Source organism: Lampetra planeri, chromosome 19 (assembly GCF_965212315.1).
Source record: "Lampetra planeri chromosome 19, kcLamPlan1.2.h2, whole genome shotgun sequence".
NCBI lineage: Eukaryota > Metazoa > Chordata > Hyperoartia > Petromyzontiformes > Petromyzontidae > Lampetra > Lampetra planeri.
Window position 1 is genome coordinate 2,247,656 of NC_136125.1, and position 24,074 is coordinate 2,271,729.

Sequence of the window (24,074 nt, forward strand, 5' to 3'; positions counted from 1 at the left end):
TCCCTAATACGTTTGCCATACCTCATGGTATCTCGATGCCCCAATCAAAATCTCCCGCACAGTCGGATCTCGCACCTCCGATTGGCACGGTTGGCTACATACGGTGCTAAAGAAGTTAATCGTACATCCATACATACACACGTCTCATCGCTCCGTCTCCGCAGCGATCGTCATTTTTGTTTTTCTCCAGTGTATGCTCTCAGCCCATTCCAAATCCTCCGTAGATGTACAAAGGCAGGCCGTGCACGATATGCACCCATGCGTGCCACCGCATTTATTTGAAAAACCTTTGCGCGTTAAAGTGTGACCATCGTGGCAAAAACAAACGATGTGAAGCACATCGTTAATATTCCACTTCACAACCGACAAAGTGAAACATCTGTAAAACATTTTGGTGTATTTTTTTATCACCCCCCCCCCCAATCAAAAAACATCTCAACCAAACTGTCAGCGAAGACTACTGTGGGAACAAAATCATCTGCCTCAAGGCCTTGTCACTTGTGCAGCAAGGTCATACAATTTGGCATAGGATACTTTGTTAAATGGATATTAGAGGTCCTATCGCATTATTCAGTGGAGTAGGACACATTATTCTGCTGTCATAGACCCCATCCAATGTGCTGACAATAACCTCCCCCCAGCTGATTTACAAAGGATAAGAATAGCCAACCTATACATGTACGGTCACCAAAGTATCACGTATAAATGAGATACTAAATTCGCTTTATGTCCTCATGTGGTTAAAATAAGATACGTTATTTATTGAACACCAGTGAAGTTTTCCTGGGTAAACATACGTAATAACGAATAAATAAATAAATAGAAATGACAGGGACCAGTCTCTTAAAAGGACGATCTCAGTTATTCTATGACTAGTTGCACTGCATTAGATAGATATGCTGGTGCACATTAAGCTATTCTGTGGTTCAGTTTTCCATTCTTAAAATGTTTTTTTTTTGCAAACAATATTCTGGAAGCATTATGCATTGAAATAAACTCTCACCATCAACACTTTCTCTAGAAGCAATTTAAAACATGCTTTCGTCATATTTTTTTCTAATATGATGAGCGTGAAAGATACATCTTTTTTCTATTCATTTTAATCCTACCCTGCTCTTTTTTATTGTTCTCATACGCACAATGACACCGTTACATTGCACGACAGGGCCAGAATTTGCCCTTTGCTGTTTAAAGAAAATCATTCAGCTTTTGTCATAAATTAATAGGTTTCCCTACCATAGTTCATCGCTGAATTCCTTTCAAAGTCAAACTAATCACATGGGTTAATGACAGAGTGTGAAATCCATGCTTATCTTAATTTACAATAATGAACAACAACAAAAAACGAAAAAGTTTTGGAATTAAAACTATTTTACCCAATAATTGAAAACCAAAGCAATTGTTGTTTCATATGTTTAAATTATGTTTGGGGGTTGACGTAGCTTATCTTCTCTCTGGGCTAGATAAAATTGGTACCATTTTGCAGGAAGTCAATAGTACTTGCCCAATGGAAAGACTGGCCCCCACCGTAAGAATATGGAATTTTTACCACCGACTCGGGGATGCACACAGACCAAATGTTTATTACACGTGAAGATATGTTGACTTCGGGCTTGATTTTTTGGGTAATGTAATAGTTGTTATAAAATGCCTTAAAATTATTATGAGCATTATTATTTTTGAGTTTTTTTGTAAAATACCCATTTGGGTGAAACGGTGGCATAGGTTCATTGCACTAAGCAATTAACCTGGTTATCAGGGGTTGGATTCCCATCCACAACCAGCACCAGTTGTGAGCGAAATCTGAATTGGTCATGGCTCTCTACTTTATCAAACTAAAACTAAACTCAAATTTGTTTTATTTAACCAGCTAACGCCCACTCAGCTATATAGCTCTGTTTCTGCAGTGACCTGCCCACAAATGATAGCTCAACGAAGTGGCTTATCACGTGGACATTTATTGCAATTCTAAACGCATGTTGATTCTAAATGTGGAGGGAAAATCCGGAGGACCCGGAAAAACATCCACGCGACCACGGGAAGAAGATGTAAACTCCAAATATACTGGAATCGAACCCACGACCTTCTTGTATAACAGGCGAGATAGTTAACATCTTGCCACCGTGGCGCTGAACCTGCACTGACCAGCGTGGTGAAGGATGGTCAAACAACTCGTATGAGCTACATGGTACGAGGAGGCCTTCATCAAGCGGTGGATGACATAGGACTGTAAATAAATTATTAGAATACTCAAGACGACAAATACTGTTGGCATTTTATCCGACATGAATACAGTATTATTTATGTAAAAAAATTGCCTCAGTTCAACGATATCCCCCTGCGTTGTAAATAGGAGAATGTAAACGAATGCAAGCGTGCTGCACATTGAGTATTTTGCATCCTACTTCCGTGCTGCCGACTGATGTTTACAAACCGAAGCTGGTGGCTGTTAGCTAATGCGGTACACGGTGAACTCTGCAGCCAGTAATCGAAGCGTGCTATTTGGATGCATTTATGCAAAGACGGCACCCAAGCACGCCTCCCCGATCAATCTCTACAAGCTTCAGTGTTTATCCCCGGGTCTCTTCTGTGAATTCCCCATTTCTCTTGGCTTAAAAAAATCACCGTGCCCTTTGCAGAGTGTACTTGTGGATATAATAATAATAATAAAACGTTTGATTAAATGTAGCCACTTTAACACTTCGGTGACTAAGCAGCTGGATAGCCGAGTAAACGCCACCAATCTCGCTTGAGATCGAGTCGAATTGCATGCATGGTACACCTCTCATTCCGCTATAGAGTGGACATTTAAGACCGCGTGACGCATTGTGCAAGAGGAGGTCACCGTGTCCCAATGCGATTTGTTGTATCTGCTGCCACCGTTAATCCTGGTGGGTGGCGGATGTACTTGGAAATGGGATGCTCTATCTCGGGGGATGTGGGCAGCATACACATGCACGCATTAAAAGTTGTAAGCGAGCCGCTGGAAAAATACGGTTCTTGTGATTGTTGTGAGTAGCAGGGAATCGACTGGCAATAGCCGCTGCATTACTGTCAGACGAATGAGAAGGGATGGCAGTCTTGGATGATATCCTTTCAAGGTGAATAGTTTATTTCTTGTTAAAAATACCGTATTCTGACGTATGTTTTTTAAGTGTCATTATAGTACTAAAATGGTATTCGAAAGCATACAAGTAGTGCTGTGTATATTGTGATCACTGTTTTGTTTTGTAAGGTATGATGGTTATTAGAATGCACAGCTGGGTTTGCCGTTGCAGATGTTCTTTGGCCTGCAGGTAAACTTTAGTTTGTGTAAACATGCACCAAAGCTGCATCATGGGTAATCACTGCCTGTGACAACTGCATTTTGTCTCGAGCTTAATTCATCACTAGCACAGGCCTCTCATGTGAATGTCACTTTTTGGGGTGCTCAACAGTGGTTGTCCTATAGATAGACCTGTCCCTACCATAGGGAAGTGGACATTCCACCCACTGGCTTTAAGCGGAAAATGAGCACTCTGCCACAATGCTCATTTAAGCAGAACATCAATTTGAGAGAGCCCCATAGTTTTGAGTGAGTACAAGTATATGCCGTCAATTTAGATTTCTTTAAAGAGTATTACACCTACGATACTCAGAACAAATGGATGTATCAGGTCCACTACAAACTTTTATTTCATTAACATTCCACACAGCAAAACGTGAAAAAAATGTATCCAAGAAATGCAATTTATATTACTGTATAAATAACTTAAATAACCTCTGTCAAAGTTTTGACTGCCTTGTGTATTCAAATAGCATGCAGGCCCACGCACACACCGTGGCGCATATGAACAAGGGCTTAATTCAGCCGAGTCTGTCCGAGTCAGCGACCAGTAAACTTGCCATTGATGTTAGCTTGTGGCTGAGAATCGAACTCAGGTCACTGAGTTAATAGCGTAGAGCGAGAACCACTCACCCCCCACCACCTCTCCCCCTCCTCCCCCTCCGAGTTTCCGTAATGAGACACTGCTTTATTTTACTCCAGTTGAGCGATGGGCTAAAGTTATTACTCACTGCTTGCACACACGGTGTTTGTTGGTACAAGCAGAGACCTCCACCAGGGTTCAGGAAGCCTGGAACAACGTGGAGTTGTGATCACGTGACGTCGCCACTCAACATTGGACTTGATGTGAATTGATGCACCCTCATGAATCTTGTTCACTCAGCGCAAACAAGTCATGTCTCTTCAGATCCTATGCCCACGAGCACTTTCCTTCAAATCATCATCTATTGTGGTACAAACCCAAGTTTCTATTTGTAGCTATGTTGAAGCTAATCCATTTCTACTGTGTTCTAACACATTTACATTGTGTTCAGAATATCCTCACATTTTGACTGAATTGGAAAATCCATTCCGAATTGAATTTGGAAAGCTAGGTAAACATTTAATGGGGAATACAGTGATATATTCACAAAGAGAACAGACAAATATATATATATATAATTACACATGCACGACACCGTTCCATCTATCATGGGAATGATCTTTATAAAACAGCCACGACCACATTCAAGCATTTAGATGTGTCCAGTATAATCAAATTTAGTGAAGCAAGAAATCTGAAACAAATTGCTTTTCCAGGCCGAGAATTTGGAAATTCGACATTTATAATTGGAAATGCAACGGATCAAAACAGCAATGGCAAGCAAATGCAGACAAATCCATAACAATGTATTTATGCATTGTGTGTGTGTTTACCCGCATCGGGTGCCACGGTGACGAGATGTTAACTACCTCGCCTAGTATACAGGAGGTCGTTGGTTCGATCCAGACCTTGACTCCTGCTAATTCGGGGTTTGCATGTCTCTGTCTCCCCGTGGTCACGTGGATTTTTCTCCGGGTCCTCCGTTTTTCCCTCCACATTTAGAAACATGCGTTTAGAGTATGTGGCTGCTATACATTTCCACGTGATAAGCCACTTCGTTGAACTATCATTTGTGGCCAGATCACTTCTGAAAAAGACCTGTATAGCTCAGTAGGCCTTACCTGGTGACAATCATTGTTTCATCGTTTATCTTTTGATTCCAAATGTAATATTGTTAAATACATTGATGTATTGCCTGAAACGGTCTAAGCAAAGGTGTCAATAAGCCACTCTCATCTCCATTGGCAGCCCTTTTCTTTCTAAACATAGTTGTTGAGCACACGGGGCCCGGATGGTCCACAACGTCCAACGACCGGCAACAAACAGCACCGTCAGAGTTGCTAATAACCGAGTTAACATGTTTCTGGAATTGAACAAGGTTATATGAGCTGAGTAAAAAAGTCGATGGAGAGGCGTTATCTTTAAAAATAGAACATACCGTTCTTTTATTAAATATGCTTTAACAATGAAGGCGAGCACGAGATAAATAAAACACATTCATATTGTGCATTTAAATAACAAGGTATAAACATGTGTAGAGGAGTATTGTGAGTAACCAATGAGGGAGTGAACAGAAGGAGGTGCGAGTGTGTTGACAGTCAAAGATGACGTAACGTGGCGGGTTGCGTAAGGGTCTCGGAGAGTACCTTCGGGAACAAAGGCGGATCCAAGCCGGGGGTGAGGAGCCTCCCAAGGGGTTTGTAAGGGGGACCCCAGTGACGAAGGCGGGGTCATTGTGGGGAGCCAGGGTAAGGATCGGCTGGAGAGAGCCAAGGGGATAGCCGAGGGTAAGGTCCTGTAGTGTGGAGGGGCGGTATTGGCTGAAACCCCCGCTCCGGGCAGATGAGTGAGAGAGCCCAATGGGATAGCCGAGTGTCGGACCCAAATAGCGATCAGTGTCTGGTGTAAGGACTGAGATAGAGTGTACCTACACGGGTGTGAGTGTTGGATGTCGAGTGTGACAGTGATTTCATAAAACGTCAACAGCCCTTATAGTGTTCCTCGTCTCCGCGTGGTTCTACTGCACGACACATGCATCGACACAATTAAATATCTCCAGAGAATTAAAACTGAAAATGTCACCATTATGCAATTTGTCATTTTCAGAATATGATTAAAAAAATTAACTAACAAAAACTGTGAAGTATTCTGAGCTGCATAATGCGTAATGTGTGTACAAACAATGTGTGCATGCAGGTAGATCATGATAACAGCGTTGGCATTTAGCTTCTGAACGTATTACCATATGCAAAAACAAAATGATAACAAAATAAAGGAGTGCAAGATATGTGTGTGTGTACGTGCTGGAATAAAAAGAGCGGTGGGTGCAGCATTAAGCGCTCTGCTTACGAACCCGGCGACCCGAGTTCCATTCCCGCTCACGGCAAATACCAGTAGCGATTATCTGAACCGATTATGGCCCTTCTCCTAGGTAGACTCAGCCGCAAATGAGTACCTGGTGCGGTGTGTAAAAACATCGCCACGAGGGAGACAAAGGCGACCGGGCGTGATGCCGGCCACCCACCCCCACGTGTGCCGTGCCGGCCTTCATCGGTGCTACTCGCTAACTGCTGGAATAGCATTTCCGTGAGCGCTGTGCAGCGTTAACGTGCCCTGCTCGGGTCACATGAGCAGCACGGGGACGACCGCGTGCACTCGGGGGCGACCGCTGCCCCCCGCATGAAGAACACGAGGAGCACGCGCCGCTCATCCCCGCGGCCTCGCGGAACATCCTCAATTGCTCCCTGAAGGTTTTGCTCAATGCGCTGCCTTCCGTGGAGCCTTCTGTTCAGCGTGCTGGACACAGTGGCTGTATTTGTCAGGATTCCCTACGAGAGGATAACATAATTACGTGTAACATAGCACGTTAATATTACATATAACATACAGTGGAACTCCTGAGTTGAATAGATGAGGCATTTTTCAGATGACGAGAGGATAACATAATTACGTGTAACATAGCACGTTAATGTTACATATAACATACAGTGGAACTCCTGAGTTGAATAGATAAGGCATTTTTCAGATGAGAATTCTAATCCTATAATCCTTGAAAATGATTCCTCTTATCTGCAAATTTATCGCAGATTAATGGTCATTTTCATGAATAGCCTTGAGCCGATAGTAACAATTCCACATTCCAGTGGCGGTGGTAATTACGTCAACAAGATGACCAATGTTTCCTTCCCACAAAGTGGTACGTAATTATCTGAATCAGAAGTGATGATGACTCGACCCCCGACTGGGATTCAAATATGCACCCTTCTGACTGTGAGTTGAGCACCCTAGCTACTTGTGCCACATGAGCAGAATCCATGTTTGTTTATTAGCGGTGAATGTTTTGACGACCTGGTGGTGGCTTATGCGACACAGTAAGTTTTAAAAACACGCGAATCTCAAAGGTGATACTATCCATCAGCTTCCATTGGCTCCAAAGGAACTGCAGTACAAACAAAAAATGAAATGGCACGTGTGCCTCGACTACTAAGTCACGTTTACATTTCAGAAAAAACAACGAGGTTCGGAATTTGCACAGCTACCTCTCACTTCAATTTATTCCAGGACTGCCTGAAAGGCCTCTGTGGTTACCCATGTTGCACAACAACAAAAAACATCACAGAGTGCACTTCTGGCTTCGTAACCAGAAGGCACCTGCACCTAGGAGCATATTCTACAGGGCTTATTGTCCCGACCTGTGTTCTAGGTCGGCCAAACAAACCCAACAAACCCTGGAACGAGGTGAATGGTCGATGATGACCCCCCACTGGTCAATATTACCTCTCCTTGTAATCTGGGAATGCAACCCGTCCACGTTTGACCTGGACCGTCCGGGAATTGTCATCTGTATTCAGGTGTCAGGAATTGATTCGTACCGATAGCCAGTACCGGTATTGTGTTGAACATTATTATAATAGACTACAAAAGTGCTTGATAGACCTCGGCTGACTAAGAAATATGTCTGGGGTAGGCCTGTGTGTTTACCTTATTGCAATATCTCGAAATATGCATTTGTTTTTAATAGAAGGAGAAACCACACACACAATTATGTACGAAACATTACTCACACAATGTATACATTAATCTTTTTTTTTTAGTTCATGTTATTTCTGTAAAAATATTATCTTGTTAGCAGAGAGAACAATGATAATGAAATGCAATGTTCTCTGTGTTTGCTTGATCTTTTTGTTCCAAAACTCCAATTTTATTGTTGAGAACAATTCATCTTGTACAAATCTCTGGGAAACATTACAATATTTAGCAGCTGAATACGAAATGCTAAGAGTGGCACAAAATGTGCTTTATTTTGTGTAATAAGAATGCTGAATTCTGAAGGAGGGGTCACGAAAGTGGGGCATCCAGTGCTTTAGGATAAGATTTTGTTTAACTTTATTGTGGTATGATCATCGTCCAGGCACACATTTTTCCAAAATTAAATCATGTTTATTATCTACAATTTCATGACGCAATTATACATTTGAAGTTTGTCTAGCTGCCCTACATCTGTATCTAAAATGATAAGGGTTGGCCTGCAAACACAGACACACGTGAATGCAGCACACTCCAGATTTACTTGTCTGTGCCCATGGATGCACCAATACACTTCTTGAGCACATATCGAGAAAGAAACTAGCAAAATAAATTACTTCATATGATTTCCAGATGGGGAAACTGCCAAGGTGTTAATGGTCAGCACACTGGGCTTGCAATCCAGGAAACTGGTTTGATCTCCTGCAATGGCAGCAGGCCCAACAATTGTTCCGTGGCAAATGTCGTGACTTGAACATTTCATGTACGAATGCAACAGTAAAGAATAATTCTAGATTTGAAGCTTTCGTGACTGCAAGGATTCATATTCTTAGGTTTTTTCGGTAAAGTCACGTAGGTAAAACATCAAAATTAATAAAAATAAAATAAAATAAAGATCACGACGTTTCGGAGGCAACACAAGTCTCCGTCATCAGGTGGGACCGTCACAGCCAGATTAGCTGCATCAAGTGAGGCAATGATTCAAGATGTAATCCCTTAAAAGCAAGTTGAGGGGGGAGGAGAGGGGAGCTCATCAGAATGTGGTAGCCAATGAATGGAACGTATCGGGAGGGAGGGGGGCGGGGCTCAAAGACGGCAAGACGTGCCAAGTACAACGCATCGGGAGGGGGAGGGGGGCGGGGCCAAAAGGATGGGCGGCGGCGTGGACGCGATTGTGCGCAAGCGACTACTGCTGCACACGCCAACGCATTGGACAGAGAGGGGGGAGGGGAGGCCTGATACACATGATAGAAAAGAACGAAAATGCCCATGTTTATACCAATGCTGGCTGAACAATGAAGAGAGTACTATTAAACACTGGGGATGTTAACACTCGGTAAAGTAAAGTAAAATAGTGCCTGTCAGATAAGATGGTCCAAAAAAGTGTAATTAAGTCTTTTTTGCGTGGTTGATAACATCTTTCCAATGATTACTAAGTTTGTACCCATCATCACGGTTGAAATTATGTCTGTGTTTGTATATTTGTATGGCTTCGTGTACAAACCTTTGATGGTAGCCAGGAGGTTTGCAGAGAACCTTGGTCTCGGAAAAGACAATTTCATGAGAGCCCACCGAGTTGTAGCAATGATAGGCAACGGCCGAAGAATCAGTTCTGCCGTGTTTCAGATCTGACTTGTGCTCACGGACACGATCAGAAACATGACGTTTCGTTTCTCCAATGTAGCAATCACCACAAATGCAACTCAATTTGTAGACTCCAGGATACTGCAAGTCAGGAACGACATCCTTCACAGATGGAATCAGATCACGGATTTTATGCACTGTACTGAATCGGACTTGGATCTTATGTTTGTTTAGAATTTTGGAGATCTTTTTGGTCACGCCTGCTATGTATGGTAACGTGATAGTTTTGGTCGGAGTTTCATGTGGCTGTTTCTGTGTGGTGGGAGAGACAGCTTGGCGGATAGTACGGTCAGAGTATCCGTTCATCCTGAGGGCCCGATCTACATGTCTTAATTCACCGATCAGGTGGTGTTGGTCAGAAATGCCATGGGCTCTGTGGTATAGCGTTTTGATGAGAGAATTATTTTGAGATGGGTGGTGGTGGGAATCCGGTTTCAAGTAGGAATCTGTGTGGGTGGCTCCAAAATTCTAAACAAACATAAGATCCAAGTCCCCCCCCTCAACTTGCTTTTAAGGGATTACATCTTGAATCATTGCCTCACTTGATGCAGCTAATCTGGCTGTGAAGGTCCCACCTGATGACGGAGACTTGTGTTGCCTCCGAAACGTCGTGATCTTTATTTTATTTTTATTAATTTTGATGTTTTACCTACGTGACTTTACCGAAAAAACCTAAGAATATAAAGAATAATTATCGCAAACATCTGGCATTTAAACACGCCTAACAATTGTCCCATCAAAACGTGTGCAAAGACACTAAAACATACGTATGACCAGTTACTCTGGTATGGTGCGTTACTCACAATGCCATGTAGCCTAATTTTTTTTAACTAAAGTATGCTCTGACTTATACAGAGAATGCACAAATTGATGATTTTGGCCATGTCATTTAAGCCCGTATGAAGGGATATTTCACATGAATGTTGAGTTCAACAGAATACCTTTTAATAAACATGTACGATCCACTTTATCAATTCCTTGTTTTGCCGAAGTGGGATGCTTACAAATGGGATCCTCACAAGCACTCGGAGAATCCCATCAATATGGAAATGTGGGCTGGCACATTAATAAAGCAAAACAAACAGCAAAGGTGTTTTGAGTAACACAAATGCCTCAAAAACTTATAATTTGTTTTTCTGCATTTGACGATTGTACTGCATGATAAGGAAAGTGCGTGGGTTGTTTAGATGTGGACATGCAAACTTAGAATGGTTTAAATCCATTAAAATTCTAAAGTTAGCAGTGAGATATAAATATACATTCAACACACAAACTTAGGAAAAATCAAGCATAGGTAAAAGTGCAGCCCTGCTTTGCCCACGGCGCTGTGGCTGTGAGCACGTAGGGCACTCGAGATAACTTGGCCTTCTCTTCCAAGCATCTCTGGAAGAGGTAGGGGTCCCCATGCTTTTTTCCACCACATACGTTAAACTAACTGTGGTCTACCCATTTACTGTATACTGCTGGGTGGAAAAAAGGCGGGGGGTGGGGGTGTTGCGGAAGGGGGGTTTAAGAAGCTTGTTACATCGTTTCAACCGCTCTTGCTGGGAGATCGATCCAGCGACCTCTGCTGGCAGTATCCATTGGAAACGTACATACCGTTACAAATAGACTTGGTTTGCTCATGTTGGCCCACACCACGACAGAGGCCTTCCCGCCAAGGTTGACCCATCACCAACCCCCGGTGCAACTTCCCGGCCATGTCTTTTGTGTAAGCAAATCAAGAAAACCAAAGCCAAAGTGACTTCCAGCGACACCTCTGATTAGCATAGTTGGCTACGTAAGAAGTTCAACATACATACATACATACAAATGAGCTTTGGGGCAATGATCACCCCCTGTTTACATTCCTGGCTATAGAGGTTCTAAAGTGGAAGGGATTGAGAGATTAGGGCACCAGAGACCAAATCCCCAGGGGAGCCTTACAGCTCGTTAATTGCGTGGACGCAGACCCGTGCCTCGGGTGGCTGCTGGGCCAAAGTTGAGATTATCCCGGTCCACAAAGCCCAGTTATTAGGGTTAGACACCAAGTGCTGTCGTCACGCGCGGTTAGGAATTGAAAGAGCTTACATTGTACCACAATGTGCTCATAATTTGGTCACCCGTCAAAATTGTTACCATTGTAGGGGTGTTAGAGAGAGAGCCCGTTATGCATGGCAGCTTATGGCAAACAAACACAGTGGGCGGGGCTACGTGAGTGCACGGGGAGGTGCTCTCTACGACGTCCGCGCCAGGCACCCCGGGGGGGCCCCACCCCTCAGCGGGGGGTTGGGTATAAAAGGGGATGTATCGGAGGGCTCGGGGTTCTTGTTAAGCTAACCAGTGAAGACTGAAGACGTCTTAGCTAGAGCCCTGGACTCCCCTGGTTCGCCGTCCTTATCAGGGCCGAACAGGACCGAGCCAGCGGCGTGGTCCCGAGATCCAGAGCCGGTGCTCTTGTCAGCGCTGGTCTGGGACTCAGGGTACCGGGCCCGACTTACCAGTGTCGGGCCAGATAGCCTCCCCTAGCCCGTTAGAGGAGGACTAGGAGGCAGGCTAGGAAGTAGCTAGCGCGTGTATCCCCAGCTAGCCGGGTGAGGGGGCCGACACCCCCTCTAGTGTTGTATGCCAGAACCGTGCTGTGTGAATAAAACCCGTGTGCCTCCAACTCCGGCGTCCAAGAGTCGTGAACTCTATTACATCTGGTGTCAGAAGTAAAGATCTACGAACATGGACACGCGCCGGACAGCTCGAGTCAGGGTACCGGAGGGGGAGGACACCGTTGCAGTCGGGGAGCCCGGGACGGCTGAAGAAAACACGGAGCAGTCGGGGTCGGATGCGTCCACACCACAGCAACAGGAGAATGGAGAGCCGTCGACAGAGGGGCTGAGGCAGGCGCACGCAAAGCTGGCGGAGCTGCTGTACGCCGCTGCCGCCATGCTGGACCAGATCACACAACTGGGGGCTGCTGGACCGCCACGGGGCGACGGCAGCCGGCGACCACAGCGCCTTCCCGCCATTTTGACGGAGCACCACTTTAAAAATCCCGCCATCGCCGCAGCTGCTGTTGAGGGCGTGGCCGGGTTGAGCATCGAGTCCAACGGCGGGCATACAATACCTGCCGCGTCATCACCAACGGACGGCACGTTACCACGGGTGCGACCGGCGATGCCATCGGTTGTTCGAGCCGCGGCACAGCCGGGAGGGGGAGACGGAGTCGCGGCACAGCCGGGTGGGGGAGACGGAGTCGCGGCACAGCCGGGTGGGGGAGACGGGGGAGTGCGACCTTCCGCGGCAGCCGCTGCGTTACATCAGCGGCTACCTCCACTCAAAGAATTTGTGGGTGAGGAAGGCGACTGGGGCGGCTTCCAGCGGCGCTTCCTCGCTCACCAGGAAATGGCGCAGTGGACAGACGGCGAGGCTCTCCGCGCGCTGCCGGCACTCCTCGACAGCGACGCCCTTGCCACTCTAACATCGGCACCGAAGGAGAGGCGCTCCACGCTGCAGACGGCGATGCAGCTGCTGGCTGCGGTCTACGGTCCGCCGTCGGACTGTCGCCAACTCTTTTACGATCGCCAGCAGGGGGCAAAGGAGTCGCCCCTGGCGTACCGCACAAGCCTCCTGGCACTGGCGAAGGCGGCCTTTCCACGGATGGACATCGAAGGTGTCGACGCCATGGTCACGGAAAAGATACTCCTGCTGGCGGACGACTTGGATATCGTCATCGTCGCACAAGACGACGCGGAGATGTGCTCCCTCCAAGTGGCACGACTCCTCCACGCAAACCTGCTCGCGCAATGACGGAAGGCCAGCAAGGCGGCGAGCGGGCGTGCCGTGGCTGCAGCCACCCTCCCGGCGGAAGAGATTTGCGCCATCGACCATCAACGGCAGCAGGGAGCGGGAGTACGGGCGGACCGGGGCGGTTCGGGCCATCTCGACCATCCATCGTCTTCGCCAGCGCTCCCGCGCTGTTACAACTGCGGCATCCGGGGCCATGTCGCCTCGGGGTGCCGCTCTCCTCGGCAGCAGGGGACGACACCTCGACGGGACGCCGGCCCTCTTCCAAAGCTCCGTCATCATAACCCGGCGAGTCGCGGCACCCCTCATATTTGGCCCACGCACACGCCCGTCACACACTCAAACACCGCAGCGAATGGGGGGTCGATATCGCGCACCATCGCACCAACACGCACCACTCTGGGTACTCATATCGAACCCAGCCAGTGGTCCGTGTTGGCCCATCGTGTTGTAGCCGCATCATCGGGGTCGTCTGCCGTTGTGGGGCACATCGACGGGGTTGAGGTGCGCATCCTGGTCGATACGGGAGCATCGGCGACCATTATTTCGGAATTGATTTACAATATTCTCCCTGTCCAGAGCGGTCCTTTGATGCCCGTTAACGTGCCATTCTATGCTGCTAATGGGGGCTCACTTGGCATCATTGGACAAATTCGAGCCAAAATTTGTATCGGGGATATTAAATTGTCTGGGCCAATTTTTGTTTCCTCCTCGCTGGCGGTTCCGTGCCTGCTGGGGACGGACTTCCTGGCCAAAATGCCGATTAGGATATTAATCGACCAGGGATGCATTGAGCTCCCGTCGGGCCGACGCATGGCGTTTCTGCCATCTCCCGTTACAAGTCGGACGGCGTTCGCGACGGTGCCGGCGTTCGTAGATAGAACGGTGCGCGTTCCTCCGGGGGCACAAATGTTGATTCCTTTGAAACTTCGGCGGCCCTTCGCTAAGGGCATTGGGGCCCAGGGGGTTCTGCTGGGGCCGTCTAGGGCCGGGGTTAGTGGACCTCATTTACTTCCGGCCCAGACCATAGTAAGAGGGGACGGAGACCCCTTCATTGTGGTCCTCAATGTGGGCTCGCAGACGGTGGTGGTCCCACAGGGGACCGTGCTTGCTCACACAACGCCGGTGCCCTGTGAGGAACCCGTCGCGAATCACGTGAGCGCTGTCCCTGCGCCGCGACCACATTCGGACAGCGATGAAGGGTGGCTCGAGGCGCTTTGTGCGGGATCGACGGACCTGTCAAATTCAGAGCGTCAACAGCTTAAAACACTACTGTGGGAATTTTCCGACGTTTTCAGTCAGGACAAATACGATTTGGGCTGCACTCATCTGCTGCGTCACCATATTGATACGGGTGACAGCGCACCAATACGCCAGAATCCTTTTCGGTTAAGTCCCGCCGAAAAGGACCATGTCAAATCGGCTGTTGATGACATGTTAGCCGCTGACATCATTTCTCCTTCCACCAGCCCTTGGGGAGCGCCGATCGTCCTAGTTAAGAAACAGGACAGCTCGTTGCGGTTTTGCGTTGATTTTCGGCGCCTTAACAAAATTCGGTGGCCGACGCATACCCGCTCCCACGGATGGACGAATCGCTTGACGCCTTGGCGGGAGCGCGATTCTTCTCCACATTGGATTTACTATCGGGATTCTGGCAGCTTCCTCTGGACGATGATTCAAAGCCTAAAACTGCTTTCCGTACACCGCACGGCCTGTTCCAATTCAACCGGTTGCCGATGGGACTCCACTCAGCGCCGGCAACTTTCCAGCGTTTGATGGAATTAGTTTTGGCTGGATTGCAATGGGACTCGTGCTTGATTTATTTGGATGACGTTATCGTCTTTAGTAAAACATTTGACGAACATCTCCAGAGGTTGCGGGCGGTTTTCCAAAAGATGCGGGCTGCTAATTTGAAATTCAAACCCCAAAAATGTCATCTGTTACGCGAATCGGTGCGTTATTTGGGACACATCGTGGGACGCTCAGGTATTGCTACCGATCCCGCCAAAACGCAGTGCGTCAGCTCCTGGCCGACTCCCACCTCGGTGGGAGAGGTCAGGAGTTTCATTGGCTTCGCGTCCTATTACCGACGGTTTGTCGTGGATTTTGCGACGATTGCGAAACCCCTACACGCTTTAACGTCAAAAGGGGTTCGGTTCCACTGGGGACAGGAGGAGGAGGCTGCTTTCCGCTCCCTTCGGGACGCTCTGGTGAAAGCTCCTCCCTTGGTTTACCCCGATTTTTCTAAGCCCTTTTTGCTTGACACCGATGCAAGCAACACGGGTATTGGGGGCGTGCTTTCCCAGGTGGTTGACGGCGTGGAACGGGTTGTCGCGTACGGTAGTCGGGTGTTGTCTCCTGCGGAGCAAAGATATTGTGTCACCCGTCGGGAACTGTTGGCAATTGTCTATTTCATCCAACAGTATCGCCCATATCTGTACGGTCGGCATTTCACCGTCCGCACAGATCATGCGGCACTACAGTATGCCCTGCGAGTTCAACAACCATCGGGACAATTGTCTCGATGGTTGGAGATTCTCCAGGACTTTGATTTTGAAACCACCTACCGTAAGGGCGTTCGCCACACCAATGCGGACGCTCTGTCGCGCATGCCAACCACCTCCGAATGTGCATGCCTTCTGGGGTCTGGACGTTGCAGGCCTCCGGGGGACATATCGGTTCCGGTCTTGGCGGCCGCCGATGACGACGAAACATTGATTACTAATTCGATCGCACAACAGGGAAAAGATTCCCTGTTGGGGTTGCCCGTCACTGAATGGGGGCGCCTCCAGATGGAGGATACCTCCCTCCTCGGGTGGCGTCGTCGCGTCGGGGGTGCTGCGCGGGGGAGGGGTGATGCCGACGCATGGGAGATGGTGCAAGGTCTGCTGATGCATTGGGACGGGAAATCCCATCGACACCGGCTGGTGGTCCCTTCTGGGTTGCAGGGCAAGGTGGTGTGGGCCGCTCACGAGTGCCTCCTACACCTGGAGACCCAAAAGACCCTCGCCTTGCTCCAACTTGATTTTTTTTGGCCAGGCATGACGAGGGATGTCGGGGATTTATTGGGGTCATGCCCTCGGTGCGCGCAACGAAAACCGCCGGCACGGGAGTCTAACCCACCCTTGCAATCAATCAAAGTGTCCAGAATAAATGAGCTTGTCGCGCTGGATATTTTGGGCCCACCCCCAGGGGCAATAGATATTTGTTGACTGGTGTGGAGTATTTTACGCGCTGGCCTATGGCCTGGCCCCTTGCCAATCAGTCGGCAGCAGCCATCGTGGAGGCCTTTGTTCAGGGATATGTCCTGGACAAAGGTGCTCCGGAGCGGCTGCTGACCGACCAGGGCAGAAATTTTTCCGGCAAACTACTCCAACAAGTCTGTGAGCTCCTGGGCACGAAGAAAATTCGTACCTCCCCGTATCACCCGCAAACTGACGGGATGGTCGAGCGTCTGCATCGCACCATCACGTCAATGTTGTCACAGCAGGTTTCGGACTCACAGACCGATTGGGACCTGCAAATTCAAGGGGTCTTGGCGGCATACCGAATGGCCCCCCATGCAGCTACGGGATTTTCCCCCTTCTACCTCATGTACGGCCGCGAACCTGACCCGCCTGTTCGTGCCCAGCTGCAGATCCCCGCGCCGCAGAGTAAAACTAAATTGGCTGACCATGTAAAATTTAATCTGGCCAAATTAACTGAGGCACGGGATGCTGCCATGCAAAACTCTGACCGCCGTCAGAAAGCGAATGAGCGGCTCAGACTGGGTCGGGCGCACATGCTGCAGTGGAAGCCGGGGGACAAGGCATGGCTGCACTGTCCCCAGGTGCCACTTGCTACCTCCTCTAAGCTGGCGCGGCCGTAGCGGGGCCCTGTGGAGGTGGTCGAGGTTTTGCGACCGCAGTGCGTGCGCATCAAATGGGGGAAGCGGCGGTGGTTCGTGCACCCCTCTAGATTAAAATCCTTCGTTGCGGTACACATCCCCACTTTACACACGCGTGGCCAAACATGTGGGGGGTCGACCGACTCACTGGGTCCGTCTCCGTCGCTCTCACCTAACGCCTTGCCGGCTGTGCCACCTCCAGGTGCATCAGGAGTGACGGGCTCACGCCCGATCACCCCTCCTGGGGATGCCAAGGGTCACGCGGCGTCGGATGAGGACTCACTCCGAGACGGACAGTTGCCACCTGACAGTCTGCCACCCGGGGTTACCCCGTGTGAGGGGCCCGCTGCAAGGACGCGCGCTAAAATGCGCAGACTGTTGTGAGGCCGGAAGATGTGTACATATGTTGTGTTCATTGTGTGTTGTGTGGGTGGTGTGTTCCCGGCTCATTGGATGTACATATGTTGGGTTCGCCATGTGTTGTGTGTGTGGTGGGTTCCCTGCAAATTGTATATAGGCTGGTTTTACGGAATTCGTATTTATTCGGGGGGGGTGCGTCGGGTTGTTTTCTCTTCTCGCTGTTGCGTTCTTGTTGTGTTCTTGTTGTTGTTCTTGTTATTGTTGAAAAATAGTGAGGCACACGCGCGGTCAGGGGGTAAATGCGCTTTTATTGTCATTTTTTTTTGTATGTTGGTAGCCGGGACGGCTGCAAGCTATGCGGGGGGGGGGGGGGGGTGATGTAGGGGTGTTAGAGAGAGAGCCCGTTATGCATGGCAGCTTATGGCAAACAAACACAGTGGGCGGGGCTACGTGAGTGCATGGGGAGGTGCTCTCTACGACGTCCGCGCCAGGCACCCCGGGGGGGCCCCCCCCCCCACCCCTCAGCGGGGGGTTGGGTATAAAAGGGGATGTATCGGAGGGCTCGGGGTTCTTGTTAAGCTAACCAGTGAAGACTGAAGACGTCTTAGCTAGAGCCCTGGACTCCCCTGGTTCGCCGTCCTTATCAGGGCCGAACAGGACCGAGCCAGCGGCGTGGTCCCGAGATCCAGAGCCGTTGCTCTTGTCAGCGCTGGTCTGAGACTCAGGGTACCGGGCCCGACTTACCAGTGTCGGGCCAGATAGCCTCCCCTAGCCCGTTAGAGGAGGACTAGGAGGCAGGCTAGGAAGTAGCTAGCGCGTGTATCCCCAGCTAGCCGGGTGAGGGGGCCGACACCCCCTCTAGTGTTGTATGCCAGAACCGTGCTGTGTGAATAAAACCCGTGTGCCTCCAACTCCGGCGTCCAAGAGTCGTGAACTCTATTACACCATCATGCACAGCTGATGAAAATCCATCCTCATTGAGATGCATAAACGGTTGCAGTTGGGTGCTGGTACATCCCATATCAGGTACTCATCTTGGGCTGCATTCACCTCGCGGAGTCCCAAGTTGGTTGTGAACGCCTATTATAATAGCAGTGTTATGCAATCTTTTGGCTAACCATCGAACATTTTGGAAATCCATCGAACAAAGATGGTCACTGCATCGCACGCTTTCAGATGCGCTTCTGCAGCTGTCTGGAATGCTCTTCCTTCCAATATGAGGACGCCACTGCAGCTATGCACTTTTAAATTTAAATTGAAAACTCATTTAGAACTGCTTTTGTGTTTAGTTTGTTGTCCTTCCCCCGCACCTCGGATTAGCATGGTTGGCTATGTACAGTGTGAAAGAAGTTCAACATACATATCATAACAGCACAGTGCATTACCCATAACATTCCTCCACACAAACTATATAACTAAATTAATCGCAGATGACTGTAAAATAACACTGTAACACATAATATCATGGGAAGTCTTCTTGGTTCTTTCGGTAAAGTCACGTAGAATGGAAATAATAAAATAATAAAAAATAACACATAATAAAATAATTCTCACGACGTTTCGGCCACAACGCAAGCAGCCGTCCTCAGGTGGAGAACAGGTCTGTCGAGAAGACAGAGTCTGAATGACACACCATGGGAAGTACCATCACATTGTGTTGTTATGCCATGTGCCGACCTTACTACCATACTCACCTTTGCAGCATCAAGACAATTTATTCACAGCCGACATTCATAGATGGCTATTGCTTTTTCTGGAAGCCTGGGACGCACAAAGGTTAAATGCTGTGTTAATTGCACATATGGCCAGCCAACTTGAACAAGATAAAAAAAAACACTAATTAGCTGATATGGATCATGTCCCCTGAATGAATAGGAGCACCAGGACAAGGGAGTGGGTGATGAATCTGTGAGGAGAGATTATATCAAGGCTAGGCACGTACCATTAGTCTATGACCTAGGGAACTCCGAATCCATAGTCTTATTTCTGCAACACTTATTCCACCACACTAAAGTAAAACAATCCAATTTCACACCATTCGTTATAAGTGGATCAAAACATGCCAAGTTGATGGCGTCAACACAACAATAAAAGGGGAGAACGGTGCCTCCTGCCACTACCTCGTCTCCGACTGAGTGTGTGTGCGACGCACGCCACCCACACGCCACCCGCACGCACACACAAGCCTCGAGCAGAAGGAAGAAGAGACCTACGACACTACACAAGTGTAAACACTGTGCCACCTGCTGAAGCCAGTCTCTACACAGAGAAGGATTCCCCGTGCTGACTCCAGATAATGGGTTGAGATTATCCTCTACTCGAGTTTGAACTCACAACCTTCAAACGCTCTGGAAATGACAGGTCTGTAAACAAATAATATATATTTTATTTTATACCTACGTGACTTTTTTCCGAAATAACCAAATATGATTCCAAGAACACAGGATGAGATGTTACTATCCTTTGTGCAAGCACTTCCAAGAGTTCATGAACAGTGAGCCTGGTGAAATTTGGGGAGCGCATCGTCAGTAGTGAACCTTTGGTTCCTAGGGTGTTTCGGCCTTTCATACTATACACCCTCCCCAAAGGCGGCCAGCGACAGGGTGATCAATCCTACGCTTGTGTCCCATTCCCAATTAGTCATAGGAGTTGCCTTGTTGTTGATAGCCAACATCCCATGGGACTATGCATGGCAGGGGCGTCCTCCCCCCTGAGTCAAGCATTGTTGACTGCATACCTCCTGGCCCTCTCACTTTGGGGCCCAGCTGGGGTCTTTCCTCTTCATCCAGAGCCACTGACTGCTGCCTTCTGCCGCCTCCGATACAGCTCTGATTGCCGAACGCTGGCTCTGGCCCTTAATTCCCAGGTCTCTAAGCAGTCTGGTTGTAGATGTTGCCACAAAACCTCTGCAGCCCACCTCCACTGGTCGGACTTCTGTGTTCCAGCCATGATGCCGTGCTTCGGCAGCTAGATCGGCATAGCGCAGATGTTTTCGCTCATAAGCCTCATCTACTGAGTCCTCCCAGGGTACTGTGAGCTCAATGATGAAGACCTTCTTGAGCGAACGGGACCAGAGCACCATGTCAGGTCTTAGGGTGGTGGTTGCGATCTCCGGAGGAAACACAAGTTGCCGGCCAATGTCAGCTAGCATTTTCCAGTCGCGGGCCAAGCGCAGCTGGTCTCGCTCTAATGGTGTAGAGCCGCTCTTCGGTGGTTTAGCCCCTTCGCGGACAAAGGTCGTTCGTAAGGGGTGTGATGCTGCTGGGGGTGGTAGGGAGTTGGTGGCAGCTCGCTTGTCCTCCAGGGCGGACGCAAGGTTTTTAAGGACTTGGTTGTGACGCCAAGTGTAGCGTCCTTGGGTGAGGCTTGTTTTACACCCTATGAGAATGTGCCTGAGGTTGGCTGGCATGGAACAGAGGGCACAGTCCGGATCTTCACCATACCATTGGTGAAGATTAACTGGTGTTGGAAGGACGTCATATGTTGCTCTGATGGAAAAGCTCAACCGCCTCGCTTCCATGGCCCACAGATCCTTCCAGCTGATCTTCCTCTTCTCCACACTGTCCCATCGAGTCCACTGACCCTGTTTTTCAAGAGAGACTGCCTTGGCCCACCTTGCAGCCTCCTCCTGATGGCGTACTTCCTGCACTACCATCTTCCGCCGCTCTGGTGCAGTGGCCTTACTCCAAGCAGCACGACTAGTTAGCCCAAGGCCTCCTCTCCATTGCTGAACATGACCCACAATGTCAGCATGTCTGAGGGCTGCTGTTGCCTCCTGGACTGCTTTTCCTGGCCTCCATTTGCGCCCAGTTGCCAAGGTCGGCGCGTTGTTGCTCACCACTGGGTCTCGAGATTCATTCAGTGTCATCTGGAGCCTGGTTTTTGCACACTTGAATTCCTCGGTTAGACTGGTGAGGGGCAGCTTGAGGACACCATCTCCATAGAGGCCTATGGTGGTAAGGCATCGTGGAACTCCGAGCCACTTCTTTAAGTAGCTCGTGACTCCTCTTTCCATCTTCTCCACTGTTGAGATTGGAACCTCATACACTGCTAGGGGCCACAACACCCGGGGTAGGAGACCAAACTGCAGACACCAGGCCTTTAACTTTCCAGGTAGCTGGGTGTTGTCGATGGACTGTAGGCTACTACTGATGTCTTTGCACAGCTGTTGCACCTGGTCTTTGTCCTTCAGGCTTGCATCATACCACCTTCCAAGGCTTTTTACCGGCTGCTCAGACACTGTTGGGATTTGGTCATCTCCGATGAAGAATTTCAGGTCACAGAGTACTCCCTTCACAATCGAGATGCTGCGTGACTTGGATGGTTTAATCTTCATACGGGCCCAGCTGATGTTCTCCTCGAGTTTTCTGAGCAGTCTCCTGGTGCATGGGACAGTGGTGGTCAATGTTGTAATGTCGTCCATGTAGGCTCTGAGTGGAGGGAGGCGAAAACCAGAGTCGACTCGCTGTCCACCAGCAACCCATTTTGAGGATCTGATGATAACCTCCATTGCCATTATGAAGGCCAATGGAGAAATGGTACATCCCGCCATTATACCTACATTCAGGCATTGCCATGAGGTGGTGAACTCTGAGGTGGTGAAGCAGAACTGCAGATCCTGAAAGTACGACTTCACCAGGGTTGTGATGGTGTCCGGTATGTGGAAAAATCTGAAGGCAGACCACAGGAGTTCATGGGGCACAGAGCCAAATGCATTGGCGAGGTCGAGGAAGACTACATGGAGGTCCCTTTTCTCCACCTTGGCCATTTGGATCTGGTGCCAGATCATGCTGGAATGTTCCAAGCAGCCAGAGAACCCTGATATTCCTGCCTTCTGTACAGATGTATCGACGTACGCATTCCTTTGTAGGTACTCGGCCATCCTCTGGGAAATGACCCTAAAGAAGATTTTACCCTCGACATTCAGTAAGGAGATTGGGCGGAATTGGCTGATGTTCACTGCATCCTTCTCCTTAGGGATCAGGACCCCGCCTGCCCTACGCCACACTTTGGGTATTATCTTCTTTTGCCAAGCTGTTCTCATAAGCCTCCAGAGGAACCTCAGGACGTCTGGTGCGTTCTTATACACTTTGTACGGGACTCCATTTGGCCCCGGGGCTGATGCTGTTCTTGCCCTTCGAACTGTGTTTTCCACCTCTTTCCATGTCGGAGGGCTGGTCTCAATACGATGTTCCGGGGGGTTCAATGGGTGGGATATCTGATGGGATGGCCAGATGTTCATGTCGCTTTGAGTCAAAGTTTGTTGTTCTCAGGTGCTCTTCTAGGTCTTTCTTTGTTGTTTTTAGAACTCCACTTTTTTCCTTCGTGAAGAGACTTTTAAGGAACTTGAAGGGATCTTTATAGAATCGAGTTCTAGTTTGTTCTTTCTTCCTTCTGCGTTTCCGTAGGTTCTCTGCTCTACGGAGGGATGCCAACCGGGTTTTGATGTCAGCCTGAAGTGCCTCTATGCCCTCCTTTCCCACTTCCGAGGCTTTCTTCCACTGTTTCTTAAGCTGTCTCTTTTCTTGAACGAGGCGCTTGATTTCTTGTTGCCTCCTGGAAACTGGTGGGGTTGGAACCTTTCTCCCGCCTTTTGCCTCTTGCACTCCAAAGCTTTCTGCCTCGTACTTATAGATGATGTCCCCCATCCTCTCCAACTTCTTCTCCATTGTGCCTCGAAGTTTCTCGAGGGTCAAGGTAAGGTCACAGTATTCACTGTTTCCCACAACTTCTTGTCACTGGCGCCAGGCCACTTCACATACGGTCTGTGCCCTGGTAGTCTCCTCTCGACTGCAGGTCTGGGAGGCTGGGTGAGTTCCACTCCTGTTGTTGGTTCCACCTCAGTTGTTACTTCGGTGCTTGAGTTTACGTCCTCCATGACAGTGGTACTGATGCACTGCAAACTATGGTTTGCGTCCAGTTGCTGTGCTTAATTCGACTGATTTGATCGCTTTCGCAGAAAGAGTATATATACAGTATTTACTCTAGTGCCACTTGCTTGTGATCTGTATCCATTTACACTGTACAACAAGTAATTTTAATTACAAAGACCTGCAACAGTAGAGACATGTCCCGCACCTCCGATTAGCACGGTTGGCTACGTCCGGTGCAAAATAAGTTCTACATACATCACAAACGTGTTGTGTAGGCAATGGCACCTTCATGCGTGCATGACACAGGAATTTGGTTATGTTCTCCCCCCCAACCTTAAGTCAGTCAAGCCACAAACACAGTGAGGTAAATGCCCGCATACAGTCACGGAACTCCCATTATAGTGCAATATCATCAGTAGCTATGATGACAGCTGTAACCGTAACGAGACTGTGTTCTTATCACGCCAAGAAACGTCTCAGACCGCCCTTGTGCTGCGCAGTGTGGTTCAATGCCTGTCTCGGCAATGGACATCAGTCTGCCAGCATGGGATTATGATTGCTGCCGTGTGGTCTAGCCCAGGGCACCCCCAGTGACAGCTG